At 46.4% G+C, this 22,059-nt stretch overlaps 1 protein-coding gene across 1 annotated transcript in view; it reads right to left on the bottom strand.

The window, feature by feature from the left end:
- KLF11 (KLF transcription factor 11) overlaps window positions 1–19,684 on the bottom strand; it is a 201,635-nt gene extending 181,951 nt beyond the window's left edge. The window contains exon 1 of the mRNA XM_061460815.1: window positions 19,679–19,684. The gene's annotated coding sequence lies outside the window, so the exon portion shown is untranslated. The remainder of the gene's footprint in view (window positions 1–19,678) is intronic.
- Between the last annotated feature and the right edge of the window lie 2,375 nt (window positions 19,685–22,059).

Genomic DNA, 22,059 nt, shown 5'->3' with positions numbered 1-22,059 from the left:
GTTGGAAGGAACCTTCAAACCTCATCTAGTGCAACCCCTCTGCAGTGAGCAGGGACATCTTCAACTAGATCAGGTTGCCCAGAACCACAATCATCTTCTCCCTGTAAACACAGAGGGCAGCACCGATTTGGGGGTTTGGGAAAATGAATACCTGCTGCTCCCGTGGTTACTTTCCACATGCTCCTCATGTGTGTCCGTGTGTCCCTCACCTTCAACACCAGCCGAAGTGCTACCGGGGAAAGGAGCTGCCTGAGAAAAGCATGTTGGGAAGCACACAGCAAACTCCTGCTGATGACATCTGTGTGGCAAAAAACCCTGCAGAGCAACAAATGCATTTTAAGGAACAAGGGCAACATCATTAAAAGTATTCCTTGTCCTCAACTAAACTGTTGGGTAACTGTTAGGAGCGCAGGCAGGAGTTTGCACGTTTGGCATGAAGCGGCTACTCAGTGTTGCTGCAGAGTAATGCAGTTGTCCCAAGTCCAGGCTGGCCAGAAATGTGCAGGGGAGGCATGCATGACCTGACATGACTGGAGCTGGGTACCTAGGAGCAGCACTGCCACCCAGGGAAGCGGAGGAGCTGTCTCTGGGTGTGGAGGCAGTGTTCTCACGGGAGAATGCATAATTGGTACATAAACTCTGAATAATCCTGAAAGATACAGCAAGGCCATGAGAGGCCCGAAGAAGCTTAAGCAAGCAAGATAAGAGGCTGGAATTCACCAAGTTAATGAGAACTGTGGACTGTTGGCAAGCTTTCGAGGTAAAGTTCTCACACCTGTGTTTAACCAACTATATGTTAGTCACTAAGGGTCTTCAGGACATGTACCCAATCATAATATGCCAAATCACTGTAAGTGCATGTAAGAAATAGTATATAAGGGGTTAAGGATTTGTATAAAATGAACAAGAAGCATAAATCATATTGAGTCATTCTCTTGATTCCAGTCACTCTCTCCGACATCTGGGAACACAGCATCTGGGTTAAAACTGTGCGAAACTGGGTCCAGCCATAAGGAACTGCTCCTGCAGAGACCTGAGGTTGGGGTGTTCTGGGTGTGCAGGCCTTTTCCCTGGGAGCTGAGGGGTAGCGGCTCCAAGGACGCTGAGGTATGACTCCCCTCACACCACCCTCCTTCTGGAGATTTAGGAAATAACACCAGGATGGGGATGCATCCCACTAAACACAGAATGTTGGCAGTGCCGAGTACCAGATCCTGCTTGAGATACTTAGCCGATGGTCAGTGAACCAAAGGGGTGCTCACAGCACAGGCATGAGGCTGAGGGCAGCAGACTGGGATTTGCTCTGATCTGGCCTTTGTACAGAGCAGAACACTTGTTTTTCTTCACAGCCTCCTCTGTCCAGGATCAGAACCCTGGAGTTCCCCATTTTTGCTTGCAGACTATTTTTGGTCTGGTCTGTTTTTAAATCTTCTAAAAATGTCTTCACTTAAGCATGCCTTTTAAATGTATTTATTTCCTCTATTTTCTTATCAGCTCACAGGAAGCCATATTTAATCCTCACATACAGTATTAGCTCTTTGGCAATATTGAAATTCCCATGGGATGTGTGTGGTCTGGAAAATGAAGAATTAAGTTAATTGTTTGACCAGTTCAATAAAGCAGAGTGGCATCTCTGTGATCTCAGCTCAGGCCTGCCTTGTCTGACAGGGAGGGTGGTTTTGTTTGCGTCACCCAGATAACTGTCCCTCAAACATCACCGAGGATGTAACCCTTTGACATCAGTGCAGGTGCTATCTCCAAGACTCCCCTGTTTGCGTGTCACCACCCTCTCGATCTCAAGGACAGGAGCGGGCAGGCTGTGACTCCCAGTCCTTAAACACTACCTCTGAGTCAGCAGTGACCCCAGGATTAGTGCTTGGGAAAGGTGCATGTTGCACCATTCTCTGCACATCAGTGGTTCCCAGATGACTCACAGGGGCATGAGCCAGCATAGCCCAGTTGGAGACTTTCGGGGAGCAGTAGGGCCCTGCCCTCTTCTGCACACTCTGCTCCCGTGCTAAGTAAGTTGTGCAGTGTAAGTTACAGACAAGCCCGAGCAGTGCAGGTCAGTCTGCAGCCCCCAGGCAGCCATCTGGGGTACTATGGGAAGGCTGAGCCTAGGATTTCCATGACAGGAGCACCTCTGACACCTGGCTTTCTTTGATGGGAAAGGGTGTCTATTGATTTTTCAGGTTTTGCAAAAAAAAAAAAGTCTAGTTGTCTTCAAGGTCCAATCAAAGAGAAAATTCTTTGAATGAGCAGACAAAAGGTAATAAAACCCTTGTGGTACCAAAAATGATGGAGGGACTCAGGGTGATGCATGGAATGCAGGGATGGGATTCAGACAGCCTGGTGCATGGGATGCCTGCTGTTGAAATGGCAGCAAGTGCACCTGCACACTGCCCCTGTAGCAAGAGACACATAAACCAAAATGTAAAAGAAACAACAAAACAAAGATGCCTTGCCCTTGAACGGAGGTGCTGGGCTTGTCTCTGATGGACACAAGCTCAGTGCATTGCTTCTGCCTGAACAACTCAGTGTATAACCCTCCAAATAAAGCAGCCCCATCACTTGCTGGAAGCTGCAGACCAGCACTGGCTTGTTTAACCAATGATAGGATTTTCAGCTTCTAATTATAACCTCATTAACTAAGGAGAGCAAATAATACTTAGGCACAGTCCCGGGGTTAATAGGGAATTTGCAGACCTGATATCTAGGCATTGCTGACCTTGTGCCGAAGGACGGGATCCACTGAGGAATTACCTTGCTAAGGCATTGATTACAGGGTCAGCACAATGATTTATTACCATTTGCTTTCTACTCCTGATGTGCTCAACAGTGATTTGATAACATACGTGGGGTAAGAAATCCCAATGCATGTTACAGGAATAGCTCCAGACCTAGCTGGTTGGAGGCAGCATTTGAACCCTCTGTTATATATGAGGGTTTCTTAGCCACTTGCAATAAACTCTTTCTCCATGATCTTTCTGGCTCACAGACCTTCTATTTCATGGCTTTGTTGCAGCACCAGTTAGCAGCTCTCGCCTGTTTATTTATTCTGATGAAGGAAGCATCCAAAGACCGTTCTGCTCCTCTCTTCCTCTGTGTGATCCTGAGCCTGCCCTTAATGATGCAGACTTGACGCAGCTTCTGCTGCCACTGAATTTTACAGCATGGCCACTTGAACTGCCTGGACAACTGACCTGTTGTGTTTCTATCAATCAAAACTTCTATGCCCCTCAAACTATGGGACATAGCTTGCTGGGAAGCGCTGGCAGGAGCCCAACTGGAGGTTGTCCTTGAACTCTTCATCAGAGGAGAACATGATTCCAGCTTTCTTTTCAGTACCAAGGGCTGAAAAGATGTATGTGATGTGAATGGGGAGTAGTTTTTCACACCCTGAGACCCCGAGGGAAATTGCCACTCAGCGCTCTGCCTTAAATGACACCTTCCCTTCCTATTCCTGTGAGGAAGATTCACTGCTGTCACTCTACAGAACTCCAGCCTGGCCAGCCGGCAGCAGCCATGCTGTCAGCTCTGGCAGCCCCCAGTGCTGTGGCTGTGCATCCAGCTGCCCTCATAGCAGCACACATGGAGTGCCCAGCAGCATTTCAGCCACATGTTGCACTGCTGCAGGTAATGTGGAGCTTGCGTGCTGTGATTGGAATGCCCTGGGAGGCTTAGGTGTCGTGGTTTAAACCCAGTCAGGTAATTTGTTCACTCCCCCCCCCCCTTCTTTCCCTCCCCCTACTCCCGGAGGGACGGAGAGGAGAATCGAAAAGAATGCAACTCCCGCAGGTTGAGATAAGAACAGTTTAGTAACTAAGGTATAACACAGATCACTACTGCTACCACCAATAATAACAATGATAAAGGAAATAACAAGGGAAGAGAATACAACACCTCAGCACCAACCGACCGATCACTCGCCCCCCAAGCCCGACCAAGCTCCGACTGATACCTCCTCCAACCCTGCAGTCCCACAGCCCTTCCGGCTAACTCCCAGTTACATCCTGGGCATGACGTGCTGTGGTATGGAATACCTCTTTGGTCAGTTTGGGTCAGCTGTCCTGTCTGTGCTTCCTCCTGGCTTCCCCTCCCCCCTGGCAGAGCATGAGGCTCACAAAGTCCTTGGCCAAACCAAAACATCCTTGTTATCAGCTCTGTTCCCGAGCTGAAATCAAAACACAGCACTGCACCAGCTACCAAGAAGGAGAAACATGACTGCTACTGCTGAACCCTTCCTCCTGTTTCAGCAATGGGATCTGGGAGAAATGATGGTGTTGTGTGGGGTCTCCATCCACTCCACTTCCAATGCTGTCAAAACCTCCTGCACATCCCTATCCTTCCACATCCATCCTCCACTGCAACCCACCAGCAACCAACATTTATGACAAGTGAACTCCTGCTTTCTTTTCTTCTTTTTCAACATGAAGCTGGTGATACTCCACTGAAAGGCAAATAGCCTTTCCCACCTCCACATCCAGGAGAGAGCTGACCTCCCTTAGAGTAGCACTCTGCAAACAAACCATGAGAGATGGGGAGAGAGCCCACTGTCCTATCAACCTGATCTCTTCCCGGGAGATGTAAGGCACCCAGCATCTTATAAAACTGGGCTTTATTGTCAGCAAATTGAGTTGTCCTGGAAGAAACTCTTTTTACTTGCATCTTAACTCTCACTACATCAGCAAAGCCCCTGAGATGCAAAAACATCATAAACTGCATCAAGCTTCATGGTGCCCGGGGCCATCACCTTCCCAGCCCATGCTGCACCTAAGCCACAACCTCCACTTTCCTTTCTGATTCCTCCTTGGTTTTCAGTCAGCCACCAGTCCCGTGCTTCATTTTCAGGCAACCAAAGACCTTCCCCAGGTGGAGGTGAGGGAAAGGCACCTCTGGTCTCAAGATGGGGAAGCCTCTCTCATGGGAGAGAGGAATAGATGGATTCACACCAGGTCTGTTAATACTCCGACTACATTCTCGCTGGGGAAGTTAATGAGTGCAAGGACTCATAGTCCAAAAGATGCTGTACCATAAGATAGCTGGATCACTATGTGGGGAGAAAAGGTGTCAGAGAACAGCTGAGGCAGCCTGATGTGACCAGCTAAAGACATCTGAAAGGCTGATGTTTTATTCCATATCTATATTGATGTGTTGTTGCCTGCCTTTATTTCTGTGCTGCCAGTCAAAATCAAAATGCCATTTATTTCCTATGGAATCAGCACTCGTTGGAGCACTGGCACCACCACAGGCAGCAAGCATCTGGCCAAGGAGGGTTTGCTGAAGGATGCTGTCCTGGTATGCTGCTGTGGCAGGTACAAGTTTCCTAGCTGGAGAAAACCAAGGGAGCATTTGCTTTGTGCTGCAGAGATGCCCCCGGCACAGGGAAACGTGGATGAGCCTGCACATCTTCCATTCACATGTTGCCTTCCTGCAGCTCCTCAGGAAAGAGGAAAGCTGAAGGCAAAGGCTCTTCTGCCTTTACATTCTTTGCTATTGAGAGAGACAGAGCACCTCTGATGCCAAAGCTCTGTGGATGTTGCTGTACACCTCCTGCTGCTCCTGCTCCAGGTATCAGGGAGGAGAAAGGACAGAAGTGTCTGCTCCCTCCCAGCCACTGCACCATGGCTCCTCTTGTGCTTGGAAAGCACTGGGGACTGTGCTTCGGAAGCGCCTGTTGGGACCCATGTCTTTCTTGCCTCTTGATTAAGACTGCAATGGGAGAATTAAATGAAGCAAGGGATCCTCTAAAGCATTTGTGTTACATTTTGTCCTGCTGTATCTTATGAATCACACGTTTTGCGACAGGAGTTAGCTTGCCGGATTGATTTTCCAAATAATTATGCATGATACGCTCCCTCAGCCAGCCCTCCCGTGACTCACCAGCAGGTAAAGCTTTGAATAGGGAAAAAAAAATATTCCTCAGGCACGTTTCCATGGGCTCTGTGCAGCCACCAAACAAACATCAAGTCTAGCCTCTTTGTACTGCCGTCTGGCTGCCGAATCCCACATCAGATGCAATGGAAGGGGTTTTGTGCAGAAGATGCTCCTGCTCCTGCTTTGGAGAGAAGCAGAGATTTCAGCAGTTTTGGCGTTATCTCCCATTCTTTGCTTTGCTTTGTTGTTATGAGCCACAGGTCTACCTAAAAGACCCGCAGAATCTTTCTTCAGGGTGGGGCACGTACCACGATGGCCTTGCCAATAAAGAGCATCAGGAATGGTGACTCTCTTGCCCTGTGTCCCTCCCCATCTGCGACTAGGGGGCCAGGAGGAGCCAAGATCCTCGTGAGTGCTGGGGAAGTCCCAGCCATGCTGCTGGAGACAGGAGACAGGCATTTGTGTGGCTGCATTTGCAAAGCAAGCTTGTGTGTGTCAGGGGAGTTCACACCCAGTCTTTCGTTTTCAGAGAGTAAGGTTTAGGGCAGTGGGGTTAAGGTTTAATTAAGCAGTGCCTCAGAGAGGAATGTCCCACCTAGAAGCTTGCACTCAGAGGTGGTTTCACAGGAGCCCGAGCACATGATCTCCTTTTAAGCATCTTAATTTTGCATGGCTAATGGACATGATATTGCACAGAAAAACAGAGCGAGGAATTGCAGCATAAACCATTTGTGGTGGCTGCTGCAAAAGGGGATGGCGGAGGCTCAGGCACCCAGAGCCAGCAGGCAGCATCCTGCCTGGGGCCATGGAACCTGCTGGCCTCTCCATCCCCCATCTCTTCTTGTGGGGTTTATGCCACCATGGGGTAAGATTGGGGCTGTAAAGCCCCAGGCTCTAAAGCCACCAAATGCTCAGGCACATCCCCTGTCTGCCCTGTGTTCTCATTGCCCACCAGATCCCAGGTGGCTTCGGTAGCACCTCCCGTATGCCAAGTGCTAGAGAAAGTGACCGTCAGGTCTGGTGGCTGAACCAGGAGGACCTACAGGTAGAGTGGCAGATTTCCATAGGAAACCAGAATGACAAATTGTTAGGAAAGAGAACAAGCCAACGCAAGTCATTCTCCTTCATTCAGGAACGGTACACAGCCACACAATGATGATAGGGCCAAGCCTCTCCAAGTTGTTTGGGTGTATAAATCCCTTTTCCTATTAATGGGAGCAAAGTGTCTGATGGCTTTGAAAATCTGGGCTCCCGTGCCTCTGGCTACAAGACTCACTCCCTCAACTGCCAGGAAAATCCAGTGCAGGGACCCAAATGTGAGAGAGTCAGGAGCAAACTGAGAGACAGGAGACTTGGGGGAAAATGTGGGACTTGAAAGAAAGAAAACCTGTTCAATTTATATTATTTCTGGTGTGGGAAGCTGGATACTTGAAGAAGAAACATAGAAGAAACACTCTTGTACATTAATTTAGCTCAGGGTGAAGCAAGGTTAGAGAGATGTTTAAGATGACATTTCTTCTGTTATTCTCAGCTCTTCAAAATGCTTTCTGTAACTGGAATATTTCAAGTGAAGGCCTTTTATTTAAAAAATGAATGGTATTAAGCAATTAAAATGCTTACAGACTCTAGGCTTCAGTACTGTGGGCCTCATTTAATGCTGGTCTTGACTGCAGTGTTGTGTTAGCAGCCTTGCAGAGACTGTGAAGAGAGAGAACAAATGTTCATTTTTCAAGCCTTTGCTCTATTCTGTTAAAGCACTGTTGATGTCCCATCACTGAGCCATAGGATCCAGCCTTCTTTCTATCTTAAAAGACAGCTAAATGGCTGCTTTGAATTTTCAGCGTTTTATTTTTCCTCAAGTTAGGAATACGTTAGTGACCAACACATGGGTAAGTACTTCAGCACGTAGTGATGACCCCTCTCATCATTTGAAAGTGAAAATTGGTACTCTGTAAATGTATCCATCAGGTCCTTTGCTGTGCTAACTGCATAAAACATTAATCACCCTTAAAGAATGAAAAAGAAATAATTCTGATAAGTGCTATAACTGCTGGAATTATTTGCATTTCCCAAATTTGGTGGGTTTTTTGAAAAATATTTTCCCCCCTTAAGCCTTCAAAAAATGCAGAAATTCCTATCTCTAGGCAGTATTTCCCTGTCAGACCCCTGGAATCATGTATTTATGACATCTGCCAGGCGTGATGTCCTTAGCACCAATTGCCCAAAACTAACCCTGCTCATGAAGCCAGGGGAGTATTTCATCCAGTTACCTTCCCCCCTCATCTCCTTTCTCCACAGCCTTGACAGCACCCCTGTCCTCTTCACCACCATCCCTGGGATCCCTTTGGGAAGAGATGTGTCAGTGTGGGGTGCTGCCTGTCCTCCTGCCAGGAAATCCAGCTGGAAAGCAGGATCCTCAGCCCTGCTGAGAAATGCCATGTTGCATGAGAGGGTTAAAAGGGGCTTGCTCCCTCCAACCAACTGTACTACAGGCTTTTTGGATAAAAAACAGTCACCCTGTGGAGCTATTTTGCAGAATCTTAGTGGAAGAGACTGTATTGCAGTGAATACTGTGCCTTCCCCAGAAAAAGAAGGGAAAATCATCCTCGTTTCCATGGATACCATGTAATGGGAAACGAAAATGAAGCTGAAGCCTCCCTTTCTGATATGGCTCACTGAGCCTCCCCATGTCCTCATGCACAGGGAAAGGACAAACAGCTCCTGTAGGATCCCATGCCACAGCCTCAGCCATGCATGTTGAGCCTCAGAAGATCACCATGAAAAAATCCACATTTGTGGCTGAGGAGGACTGGAAACTTCGTCATGGCATCATCTCCTCATGGAAACCACAAGGGCCAGATGCTGAGCAGTGCAGGGCTCAGCTTTTTCCCCTCCAGATTAAATCTGACCAAGTATGTATTTTATATATGACCTTGGCAAGCTGTTTGATCAAACAGATTTTTATTTCATCTACCTATAAATGTCAGAATTATGTGGCATATTAAAAATCCCTCACAATAAACGTAAAACAACAGATAAGAATTTGTGGGCATCACATAACTAGTGATAGTCCCTCTGTTGCCAGTGACATAAATCTCCAGCCTTAGAGCTGTGTGCTATCCGTCATGGTGGCATCAGCTGCGGTGAATCACATCTCCCATTACATTGCTTCAGGCATGACCATGTGCTTTTGCTTCGTACCCCTGATGCTGCTACTGCAGCGGGTGGGAGGAAGATCAGACTGGCCCTAAAGCACTTGTGAGTGATGTGCTGGGTCCTGAGCTTCTCCTTCCATCAGAGATGCAAAAATCAGGCTCCTTGCCCACAGAAAAAGAGCAGTGTTCAGTGTTCTCCTCGTTACACACCTTTGCACTTGCTCGATTGTACTTCCCAAGCATGACCCACCGGCCAAGCCAGAGTTTCTGCTCCAAGCCTGGCAGCTCACCCTAGGGCTTTGCAGTCTCGGTGCTTCAGCCTGGGATCCCTTGGGAAATGGGAAGCCCAACAGAGACCAGACTCACAATACAACCATTACACCAATCCTTTACCCCAGCAGAAGACCTGGACTTGCCGGAGATTAAAACAATGAGCAGAAGTCAGCGTGAGGGACGGAAACCAAGAGATAACTGAATATTCAAGATAGCATCAATATAAAGTGTGGCTTGCCAAGATTTTCCTTCAATATTATCTACTGTCATTTACTAATTGTATGTACACACACGCGTGCATGAGACACAAGGTGGTGGGATGCAAAGTTTTCCTGGCATGGGCTTTGAGAGATGCATTACGCACGGAGGGAAGAGGCGCAAGTAAGCTGTTCGGATCATCCCTCATGAATGCCAATAAAATCTTAATACCATGCCATTAAGCATTCACAATGCACCATCTGGACTGCAGAAAAACTAATTTGGGAATGTTTTAAACACAGCAGTTTATAAACTCTGGTGCATTAGTTACCTAGTTACCTGGAGGGCATTTTGCAGGATTCAGAGAGAAATGGTAAAAGGCCCACAGAGCGCTGCAAAACAAACTGCATCTTCAGCTGTCCAGTTTTCAAGTCCTCCACCACAGGCTCTTGGGAAGCCCCTAAAGGCACTGGAAAGCCACAGATTGTCCCATTCCCAATGGACAGGAGCTCCTTTTCCACCTAAACACTGGGATTCTATTTTTTAGTATATATTTAGCTGATGTTGGCTAAATTTCCCTGACCAGCAGCTCCTGAATCCTGATGGCAGAGAGGAGGAGGAAGCAGTGGGCAGGGTCTTTGAAACCAGCGTCTCTTTGAGCTGATTTGAGGCTTGGCAGGCTCTTGTGAGGTGCTGGCTGCAGGACAGTGCTGTGATTGGGGTTATTTACTCTTCCCCTGCCTCTGCAGTTGATCCTAATCACTGTGCATGCACAATGGGTCACCCTCAGCTAAAACTTGGGCCTGGAAGGAGACTTTCCACACAGGTGACCAGCCCATGTAAATTGGATCTGTTCTTCCAACCAGAAAACAGGCATCTTCCTTTTTCCCTCTGAGCATAAGGAGCACTGCAAGGAGCCCCATTGCACTGCTTCTCTCCAGATCCAGGCAAGCAGGACCCTGCTCTGCTTTTGTAATCAGAAAAGGTCTTGTTAATTCACCTGATCTACCTCTGCTCTGGCCAAGTAGCCTTATACCATCATTGGGTCTTTGTCTGCAGCTGGTTTTAATACCTAAAGGCATTTGGCTGATCTTTCTGCTGGCTGGACAGATTGTTACTTTAATAAGACCTGCAATTTTATGGACCCTTCCCCTCCCAGTCATGACCATTAACACCTGCAGAGTTCTAACTGCGCGCACACACACTCACACATCTTCTGAAAGAAACCCTGAAAATATGGAATGCACATATAAAATTGCCATGCCTCCAGAGGCAAAGTGTTTATTTTCACTTATTAAATGGGTTTACTAACCAGTAACATTTTGAGGAATGGTTTCTTCTATTTGAGTTTAGCAAAGTTTTCTGCGTATTTTCACAGAAGTAGAAATATTTTAACGAAGCAGAAATAGTTGCCCAGATAAAATGTTTCGCCTTTCTCTTTTCCCAGCTTCTTCACAACGGCATTATTTACCTTTTTTACACTTCATACCTAAGGAAACTCACATCTGGCTTTAGCTGAGGAAGGCTTGGGAGTTTTATCCAGTTCTGAGCTGTTGTTTTGTGCTGACCTTTCCTTGAAAAGGCTCAGCACCTCCCTTCCACCTCGGAGACTAGTTTCATCTTATAGGACTAAAAAAACACCACAAGGTGCTCAGCTGCTGTCAATGCCACATGAGGTGTCCTCCTTGGCACATTGGTGTGAGGGGCTGGTGGGTCTGGGTTTCAGGGCAGCATCCTGCACACCCACATAGCCAGGAAAAAGCATAAAATAGCCAGGAAAGATGGTTGCTCGAGGTATGTACAAAAACAGCAATGAGAGTCAATAAGCTGTCTCTTATTAGATCTGCTCCCATCCTAGAGCTATGATTAAATCATGGATAAGTCAAAACCACCTCCTCATGAGATGTAATGTCAGGCTTTGTCTGTGGATTCATTTTTTACCTGCACAGACACTGATCCCGTTGGCTGGGCCCACAGGAGGATGTTCAGCACCCCAGCTTGGAGAGAACTGGGGACAACTCCTGTCACAAGGGCTGGGTGGGAACACCACGAGAGACTTCCAACACAACAAGCCAGAAATTTCATGGCAGTATCCAGGGTTTGAGCACCTACCCCAGACTGTGAAGTTCTCTTTAAGAAAGGAGATGCAGCTTTATCGTTTTAATGATGACAAAGGTATCCCCCCGCTTTCCTCTTCCCTAAACTCCCATAGGTCCCTCCAGCTATTTTCTGCCTGGCCCAAAACACACCCACACGTGCACTTGCTCCCTACCCAGCACCAGTCACAGCCCAGTGGGTGCATCTCTGAGATTTCCACATCTGAACATTTATAAGGGTCTCCCTGGTGCTTGCCCTACTTTCCCTTCCTCTTGGAAGTTGTGGAAGCAGAAGCAGAAGCAAGAAACATTCAGTTAACATTCCTAACAATAATACCCTAACAAGGGTCATCAGCTGGAGAATGAGATGCTTCCTGAACCAGTAGCTGCAGGCTACTGGGGAGAGCAATCTTTGAATTCTCCTCAGTGGCAAATGATGCTTGTCCTCAGCTAGTGAGGGCTGAGGCGCAGGGTCTCCCCTGCCCCGAGACTTGCTGCAGCCCATGGCCATGGGATGTCCTGCAGGCTCTTGTTCCCCAGGCCTGCAAAAACCATCCTGCAGATGATAACTACACAAGAAGACGTGGAAAAACATCACTCAGAATGTATGCCCAAAAGGGAAGCTGCAAGGGAGCAAAGGGAAGTGTTTTCTAACCAGCGTTGGTTCATTCTTTCCTACACTGGCAAAAGGATGGAGAATAATTCTCTTTCTCTCTGTTTGAAGAAGTTCTACTTTTAGATATATTGTGATGGTGCTCTCCCCCTCCAAACTCCCATCTTTTGCTGAGACAAGGTAGGTGTAAATACCTTTTTCACAGCTGAGGCTTTCCAGTGACACCCAGGGATGGTCTAACCTTGCCCAGCCTGGGCTTGTCTACACAAGGACCTCTGCTGCCTTCACTACACCAGTGCACTGGCAAGCATTTATTCTCCAATCACGGACATGCCTCCCCCAGTGCAAAGGTACCCAAATAAAATGGTAAGATACAGAAAGGGGAAGAGCTACACTGAAATAAATTACGTCTATGTTTTATGCATCAGATGCGTGGAGGAGCCCTCAGCTTTTGTGATAGCTGGAAGAACTTGGAATACAAAGTGGTTCATGGTGAGACCCCCATGCACCAGCATTCCTTAGCTTGCCCCTGCCTTTGAGCCACTCTGCCAGTGGTGGGAGACATAAAACCATTGTGCCTGCACTCAGACTGCTCTCCTGCTCCCATCCTTGGAATGGAAGTCTCTGTTTCACATCCACCCTGCTCTGGTGATAGCCCTCCTCTGCTTTCATCACCTGGGACCAGAGGTGTCATAAGCCTTCAGGGTCAAGTAAATGGCTTAGGAGATGCTGGAGAAACACCTGACCAAGGCTGCAATGTTCAGAGAGTGACCTTGCAAACCGAGGCATGAGATGGATCAAAATTTCCAGTACAGAAAGTGCTTCCTCAGTCTGTGGTTTGTTTTTTTCTGGATGTGTCAATTCTGCCTTGGGAACGTGGAAGGTCTAGGGCAGAGCATTAGCACATTGTCAGCCTAATCACACAATAAAACCTGCCACAGCACAGCCAGAATAACCATTTATGGAGTGAGCTGATGCTGAAAAAAGTGTTGTTTACAGCTTAGCATCTCCTCTGCCTGAAAATCACCCAAGGAGAGGAAGGAACTGGGAAAGGATTCATTCAGTGATCTAATGTTTAAATAAGAGTGTGATGTGGGTATTTCTGTCTTCACTCTGGAGGATTTGGGATTTGATTCCTCTCACTCCCTGCAGCCACTGCTAGGGGATGAGCACATAGGCTGCACTGAGCCCCCAAGCGTCCCCTGACATGGGTGCTAGCAGATGGGAAAAAACCTATGGGAATGAGCTGCCATCACACTTACAGTGGTAGTGGAGAGGGGGAGAGGTAAAAAAAACATTTCAGCAGGATCATTTTATTAGCAACTAGATAAGGGATGTGAATTCATCCTGTTGAGGGCCTTAGGATGAACGGGGAGCAGGTCCTGATTTTCACCTCTATTTCCAGACATCTGTAAATCCATGGACCCCTGGTCTGCAGCAGGGTGGTGGCAGGATCACACCAACGTGTGATACAGCTCTGTTGGCAGAAACGTGCTACCAGTCTGGATTTTACCTTCATTTAACCTTTATTTTGTAGATGGCAGTTTCAGCAACCTCTAGTTAAATCCCGGCAAATCACCAGCTAAATCAATAGTCAAATAAATCATCTCCTTCAGTTAGTTGAAGGAAATTGGTACCTTCTTCCAATTACTAGAGCTAATGCTGTTTAGCTTCTGTATGGAGAAACATTCCCCATTTTCCAAATAAATTGCACATTCGGGCTAATGAACCCTCTCATAACCTTTGCAAGGTAAATAATTGTGATCACCATGGAGTAACAGGGAACACATAAAGGCAAAAAAAATTATAATTAGGAATCATGGTTGTTGAAATAAGACTGCTGGGGGTACCTGTGCCATCAGCAGTGCCATGCCCTTCCCAGAATAATCCCATATAGGTGCCCAACTCCACTATAGATATATCTACCCAAGCACAAATGCTTGTTCCTCAGCAGGCCATTTACATTTAACATGCCCGTGCGCATCCTTGAGGCTGCATCTACACCAGGACACTGACAGCCCCGTGGACTGGTGGTCTAAGGAATACTTAGAGCTATTGCAAATGGCATGGAGGACCATGCCACCCCTCAGTGCAGTGGTGACCCAAAATGTTCAGCCACGCTGAGCCCAACTTTTGCCTGTCCAGCTGTTGCAAAGCAGTCTGCACAATATTAAATGAGATATTGATGCTATGATTAGTGTATGCTTTGAACTTCTTTTAGGCTATGAAAACAGTCACTTGATAAATCTGGCCCTGGATTTATCTGCTTTCCTATTTATTGTGCAGCCTGCTGTGTCATTTCCCTTCCACGTACAGTGGCTGGAATATATTATTTCAAAAGTATTTTTCCTTAAAAAAAATTTCAATGACAAAGGCAAGAGCGAGAGCAAGCGTGGTCTTGGGAGTTTTCAGCCACAGTGTCTGCTCTAACACACGGCCTGGCTGCCAAAATGCCAGCTTCCGATCTGGACCCATTACGGTCACCCAAGCAATTTCACCTACAAAATGTGATGAAATTGTTATGGACAAAGTACAGCCTGTATCTATCTACCATTTCCTATTCTCTGTATCAGTGCCACCGGCCACGTGAGTCCATTTTCCCCATCTGGCCAGCTCCTGGCACATAGGTGGTGTATTGCAAAGACAGTGCTCACCAAAGGAGATGGCAGCAAATGGGTGTACCATACCATCAGCCATTACTTTCTGTCCTTCCTGCTGGTCTCCTCCTTGCCCTCCCTTTAAACCTCCAGCAACAGGCTGGAGGATGTCCACAGCCTTTGGCACCAGGGGAGAGTTATTCTGGGCACCTCCTGACACCATTTTCTACAAAGATCGGTACCAACATCAAAACCTGCCCAACTTTTTCCCATCTTCCTCAAAATAGAGCAGGGTTACTCAAATGAGCTTATTCCAAAAGTCTTCAGAAGAGCCATATTAGCATCATATACGTGAAGAAACATTGCTGTATGGGAAAGTGTCAACAGAATGATATAAGCTTTTTGAGCTGCCTCACAGAACTCTTCAGTAGGGAATTCTAAAGTTTTGCTGCCTTTCTAAAGACTTTTCTATGGAGAACATCAGCAGGGTGTTTTGTTGAATCACTATGAAAGTATGTAACAAAAATACCGAGAAGCAATTCAACAGAGGACAGAGTGCATAATTTGGCATGATCCAGACTGGGACAATACAGCCATTTAGCATAGTAGGAGACAGGAGCAGACCCAGGTCTCCCTCCAGTTCTGCTGAGGAGTGGTGAAAGTAGGCACCAAAGAGAAGAGATTCAGTTTACTAATTGTGAAAAGTTATTTAACAGTATGGCTTCTTTGGAACTCTCTGGGAGCACCAAAGCATCAACACGCTCCCTGCCACACCACTGCTCTTCCTTGGCAAGACGGCCTTTGACAGCAGACAAACAGCAGACTTCATGTCCACCTATGGCTTTGTTCTCAGAGAGGGTTCCTGAGCTCAGAAAAGCATTGGCTGATGTGGGCTTCATGAGGGGATCTCCTAGACTATGGATGCTGCATTGAGCTGAAGGCACAAGCCTCCCCACCCTGTCATGTATGGACTACCAGTGAGAGCCCACAATATCGTTTCTCGCAGAGATAGACATGCACATAATATCTTTCAAAGCACATCTGACCGCAAGGACCAGCCTGAGAGCAGCTCTGGAATGGGTGATTTATGAAACCCCCATAGGGACAGCGAGTATTTAAGAAACAGAAAGCTAAAAGCCATTATCTATGCTCCTAATGCCTTTACTTAGTAGGCAGTTTCCCTTCTTCCGATGCTATTAGCTTCCAGGTAACACTGAGAGTATGAGACCTTTTTCATGTGGGGTAATCAATCAGAATACTCGAATAAGCCTGTGAGAGCACACAAAGCATAAGAAAAAATAACCCCTCCCACACACACATCCCTGCTTTCTCTTTGCCCAGGAGGAAATGCCAGCTTGGATCCGAGGGCAGATTCAGTTGTTATAACTAAAAGTCTTTTCATGAGTAAACTAATATTTTTCTTCTTCTGTTTTTGACTTTACTGCTTTGCATTACATTGTGCATTTTAATGCAGAAACTACCTTTACTAGCTTTTTGATAGCAGCCTGCATTGTGGCAGCTGTTAGGTGGGGGATTTTGAGTCATGAGTATTCCTTCAACAGCATCCATCTCTGCAGCCTTTGGTTTCCCCAGTGAGTTCACCAGGAGTGAAACTGTCACAGCACACCAATCCCAGCACAGTGTTAGTCAGAGGAAACACAGCTCTCCTGCAAAAGACTTAAATGTTTTGCTCTGGGATTTGCACAAGTGATTTTCTGTGGCGCTATTCACTTGTCCTCTGCAGGCTTTGCAGTTCACCCATGGGGAAGTGTTTGCAGTGGTGAGATTGTCCACGCTTGGCCCTGCACCATTCTTACCCCAGGGCATGGTGCTCAGCCGCAGGTTGTGTTGCACATGGCAGTACCCAGAAGTATCTGCTTTTGATCCCAGGCAACAAAATCTAAAGTGCAAGTAACCCCTGTGAGACAAATAAAAACTGGTTGCAGGAAGATAGATAATTTACTAACCAGCATGGTGGTGGTTTTACATTAATAAGTAACAGCACATTAGCTGGTGGAGGAACTCTCTTCTACTTTAATGGAATAATATTGGTGTTTTAATAGGCAGAAAGCCCCACTTACCCAGGGAGGCTACAGGTGAGGCTCCCTGCTTTCCCTCAGCTCAGAAGTAGTTTCTTCCTGAGCTCAGTGGGAAGACATCACTGTGGCATGAAAACACAAACACTGCTGAAGTTACACCTGAAAACTTGTACATCCTTTTGTGCTATGGATCCCTGTAGCTGTAGCTTGCTGAAAGACAGAGTGTCACTGTGCATGTGGAGGGCAAGGGGATGCCAAAACCTCACCTGCACACTTTAGGGCTGTTGTCAGAAAAACTTGAAGAAACTGCAAGCTAGCATCATCTGACACCAGCAGTGCTGGCTAGAAAGCTGGATTTGACATGTAGCCTTACCAAAGCACTTGCAAGCACGGTTTGGCATCCTCACAAGCAGTGCTGAACATTTCTATGGGACACATGGACAAAATTATGAATGGACAGAGCTTTCCACAGCATGCTAGCTGGGATGGACAAAGCCCCTGTGGAACCCAGTTGCCCACACAGCTCTCTGTAGGGTTTGTGTTTATGCCTACATCAGTGGCACCCAATGGTACATGTGTGAGGACACACACAAGACACCAACCTCACCATTTCAGCCCACAGAAAACACCAAAAAAAAAAGTAAATTTTAAATTACTATCTGGGCCCTGATTTCTAAGAGGAAAAATGCCACTTTTCAGGCTAAAGGGCTTGGAAAATGAGGGTGGTTTATCAAGGCAGTTCTTTTTCATGAGGCTCTGAAGAGAATTATAAAAATCTTGAGTCTTAATTCATGTTTTAATAATCAGCATTTAATGATCATGTTTAATGATCACTGGGATTAAAAGGCTAACTGAAAATCATGAATTTCGCAGAAAAGTTATAGTATGTGGCTGAACAATCTGGTTCCACTGTTCTGCACCATTTCTTGGGAGAGCAGTAAATATTAACACAAAAAACCTGGTGATTTAGTTCAATTTTATGTCTCAGACCAGACCACTAATTTTAATATCTACGTTTATGAATACTATATCCCCTAAATGAAACATCTAAAAATAAAAATGATAGCTAACAGAAATTTTGTAAAACCAAGACTATAAGAGGAAATTACTTTTTTTGAATACTAAAATGTGTAATTGATGCTTCACCCACTGGTGGAAGATGCTACAAAGGGGAGGCAGGAAGGAGCTGTTTCTTCCCCAGCTTACCCCCACAGCATAACCAGGTTTTGCCAGTGACAGATGTCGCTTACACAGACACACTTTTGTAATTCATATAATGCACAATGGCAAAGAGATAATGCACAGCTGCTTGGTAAGCTGAGATCTATCCTCCCTCTTCAACATTTCATGTCAGCTCACAGGTACAGCAGCACTCCTGAGGTCACTGTGCGGTGTGATGTTGGGAGGACTGGCAGAGCCTTCTGAGGATAAGTGTTATTAAAATTACATCTGATCTGCAATCTGTGCATCCAGAACTGAATCCAAACTTGCCAAGGGTTCAAGGATGCTCAGACCTGAGGTTTAGGTTCAGGCACGTCTCTGGAGACCTTATAAACTCATTTACTCTGCAAAGAGAAAAACAGGAAGCAGAGACCATGTCAGCCCCCGGGGCCTTTCCTCCAGCTGAGCTGGCATGGTCCGGGAGAGATTATTTCTGTTGCAGGCAGAAACAGTAGGAACTTTTCTTTGCCTTTTAGTTACGGCTTTGTCCATGGAGTATTAACCCCCTGACAGGAGGCAGTGCCTGCTATCAGCCTGTTCCTGAGTCAAGATGATGGAAACCGAGGAGCTGGATCAGTGGTGTCTCAGGCTCATTGTCACTCTGAAGCAGCCTGCTTGGAGCATCTTTCATGCACTGAGGTTACCACCTGTGCTAAGCAAAAAACTGAATGTTTTTTAAGAGGAGATCTGGGTCTTGGTTTTCCCTGTTGCTGGCTCTTGTGTCTTAGCCTCCAGATGGCTTTCATGTTCAGGTGGTTGGGGTTTAACAGCAGGAAAACTCACAAAATAAGACAGCAAAGTGCTTTTTGAAAGTGAATTTGTAAAATCCATTCATTTATCAAAATTGCATGTGAAGTCTGGAAACCAAAGCACACAAATTGGGTAGCTAATCAGCAAAGCTGTAATTGCATCAGGCAGCTGAGTCACGAGATAAAGTGGGAGAATTGGGGATGAACAGCAAGAAAATCCACATTCTTGGCTTGGAGAGACGCAGAGCATTTCTGGTTCCCTCCCTGGCTGCTGTGAAGGCTTTGCAAGTAAATAATCAGCATGAATACTCTATGCATTTCATGTACACTACTCACGTAGAATAGTTTTAATGTGGAGAGGGTTTAAGAGACTTTGAGAAAAACTGCTTAGAGCAGTTCACAACAATTGCTAGGTATTAATGTCACATTTGCAAGTCCTTGTGTTTCCCTGATTTTAGCAGAACAACATTTTCTGCTTATTAAGGGTTTATCTTCTTGCTGTAGCTGTAAAAATACCAAGGACAGACGTTAAACTGCAGGTAAGGATGCCGCTGTGCTAGGGAATGGCCTTGCACCAAATGTAATTGAGTCAAACCCTTTGGAAAGCCAGGAGGCTGAAATTTTGTCATTCATTCAATCTGCTTAACAAGGATTGGTGCATACAATCAGGGAAAAGCAGAGGTGATTCATGGGCTATATACTGGCCAGAACAGAAGTAAATGTGCTGATGCATTTTACAATCAGTAGTTCAACCAAGCCTAATTTCAGAATTGTTCACACCACTATGGTGTTTTTATTCTTGCCCTGCTTTTGAGATATCAGACAGAGGATTTAGTTCTTCTCCTGCTCTCTTCAGATAATACAGCAGGCACTTTTCATAATAGCTCATCTGCTAGATTTCCAGTGTGACCACCTCCGTGTATGCAGAGCCCCATGTGTTCTACAGTTTCACAATATCAGGATTACATGTTTCCAAGAACCCTTCTTCAAACGTGCAATTTGAAGCAATGACTGTAACATTATTCTGTGTGTCTGAGCTGGTTAGCGGCCTGTGCTTTCCTGACAACCAGCTCGAAGAAAATTAAAATCTTGGTAGGAAAAGAAAGCTAAATCCTCTGTAAGGAACTGGAGAGAGAGCTTAATGGGTGACAGAAGGGCTGTGGCTGTTGTCTACCTAGAATTTAATAAAACCTTTGCCATTGTTTCCCACAGCATTCTCCTTGAGAAACTGGCTGCTCATGGCTTCTATGGGTGAACTCTTCACTGGGTAAAAACATGCCTGTATGGCAGAGCCCGAAGAGTTGTGGTGAATGGAGTTAAATCCAGTTGGTGGCTGGTCACAAGTGAGGTTTCCCAGGGCTCAGTACTGGGGCCAGTCCTGTTTAATATCTGTATCAGTGATCTGGATGAGGGAACCGAGTGCTCCCGCAGTAAGTTTGCAGTGACAGCAAGTTGGGTGGGAGCGTTGATCTGCTGGAGGGAAGGAAGGGTCTGCAGAGGGATCTGGACAGGCTGGATTGACGGGCTGTGGGCAGCTGTATAAAGTTCAACAAAGCAAAACACCAGGTACTGCACTGGGGCCACAACAACCCCATGCAACGCTACAGGCCTGGGGAAGAGTGGCTGGAAAGCTGCTCAGTGGAAAAGGACCTGGGGGTGCTGACTGACAGCTGTACATGAGCCAGCTTGTGCCCAGGCAGCCAAGAAGGCCAACAGCATCCTGGCCTGTATCAGAAATTGTGCAGCCAGCAGGGCCAAGGCAGTGATCATCCCCCTTTATTGGGATGATACAGTCTGCTCTGACCCCCAGCACCCCACTGCATGCACACATGTGTGCACACATCCCCATGCCCCAGTCAAGGGGTGGCATCATGAGGTGTGAGTGCAAAGCACGGAGTGCAGCCACCTCTTGGAGAGTGTTGGGTCCTAAACGGTTGTCCTGTGCTCACCACCAAAATCAACTGTGCTGTGATTCTCTGATGTCTCATATGAGAGAAATTTGCATCGTGGTCTCTTCTTCATGGTAGATATTCACTCCCTTTTGGCTGCACTTATCTTTCAAAGTATCAGAGCTAGCAACCCAACAGATCACAACTGTCAGTGCATGAGTGAGGGTTTAAGGCAGACTAACCCAGATCTCCTCTGCAAACCATCCTACCCCAGAATTTTTGTCTTGGAATGTGGCCTCGCCCCTTTCAGGCTTATTTGCCAGGAATTCCTGAGAAAGACTTGTGCTGCTGCGACATGCCTGGCAAATCCCATATTTGTTCACATTAGGATGTCAATCACTAAAGTATGGAAAACTGAACCTAAGCTAGAAGTAATTCTGCAGCATGCTTAACAACTTTTATTTTTGGAGAAGCAGCACAGCAGGGTCTTTGCTTGTCCCTTCCACCCTGCACCTCAAGAATTCCTGATTATGGAACAGTTATTTTTTTTCAGTTTACAGGGTTTTTAAACCCCTTTCATTACTGGATGGACTGTGGTGTCCCACAGGGCATGGATCCAATGGTTTCCCAGAGCAGTTACGAAGATCTTGCAATAGGGCTGCCAGCAGAATAATAGCTTCCTGGGGAATGTCCCAGGCTAGCTGAGAGTTTATGGGTGGAGGTTACCTTAATATCTACAGCTTTCGAGATAATTTCTGCATGAAGATCCCAATTCATGTTTGTTCTTAAAAATGCAATGTGTAAATTTGATGAAATTTCACAGGGTTAAACCAGCGTAGCCTGCTGAAATCAACGAGGATATCTGGATTCTCAGCATGAGGACTGGCTGCATCCTTGCTTGGTCCACAAAACTTCCCAGTTCAAGCAATGGGGCTTACTTGGTTTTACTGTCTTGGAGCCAAACTTACATAATGTATTAAGCAATTACCTTGGCATGAAATGCAGGAGTGAGCTAATGTTACAGATGAGGCAGTGCCAGGCTAGTGGAGGGACAGGCTGTCCTACAGGAGTCCAAAGGGGACAAGCCTCAAGGAAGGGTTCTGTGGATGATCAAGGGGGGAAGGCCTGGCCAGCATGAGGAAAATAAGCTTCATTTAGCCTAGTAATCTGGGGGAAGAGTGGGGATGGTAGTGATCTCCATTAACACAGCAAACATTAGAGACAAAGATGATGGTTAAGCAAAGAGCACTGGCGTCAACAGTTGTGCTGGAATATCAGATGGGCTGCTCTGCTCAGGAATGGCTTCAGACTGAAAATTAAAAGGTGATTCTGGCCTGTTAGATAAGGGAGAG

Source organism: Pezoporus flaviventris, unplaced genomic scaffold (assembly GCF_033815535.1).
Source record: "Pezoporus flaviventris isolate CSIRO_AGI_PZ_B2104156 unplaced genomic scaffold, CSIRO_AGI_Pfla_v1 ptg000031l, whole genome shotgun sequence".
NCBI classification, from domain to species: Eukaryota; Metazoa; Chordata; class Aves; order Psittaciformes; family Psittacidae; genus Pezoporus; species Pezoporus flaviventris.
Note: the sequence above shows the minus strand (reverse complement) of the source record. Positions and strands in the feature narration are given on the sequence as shown.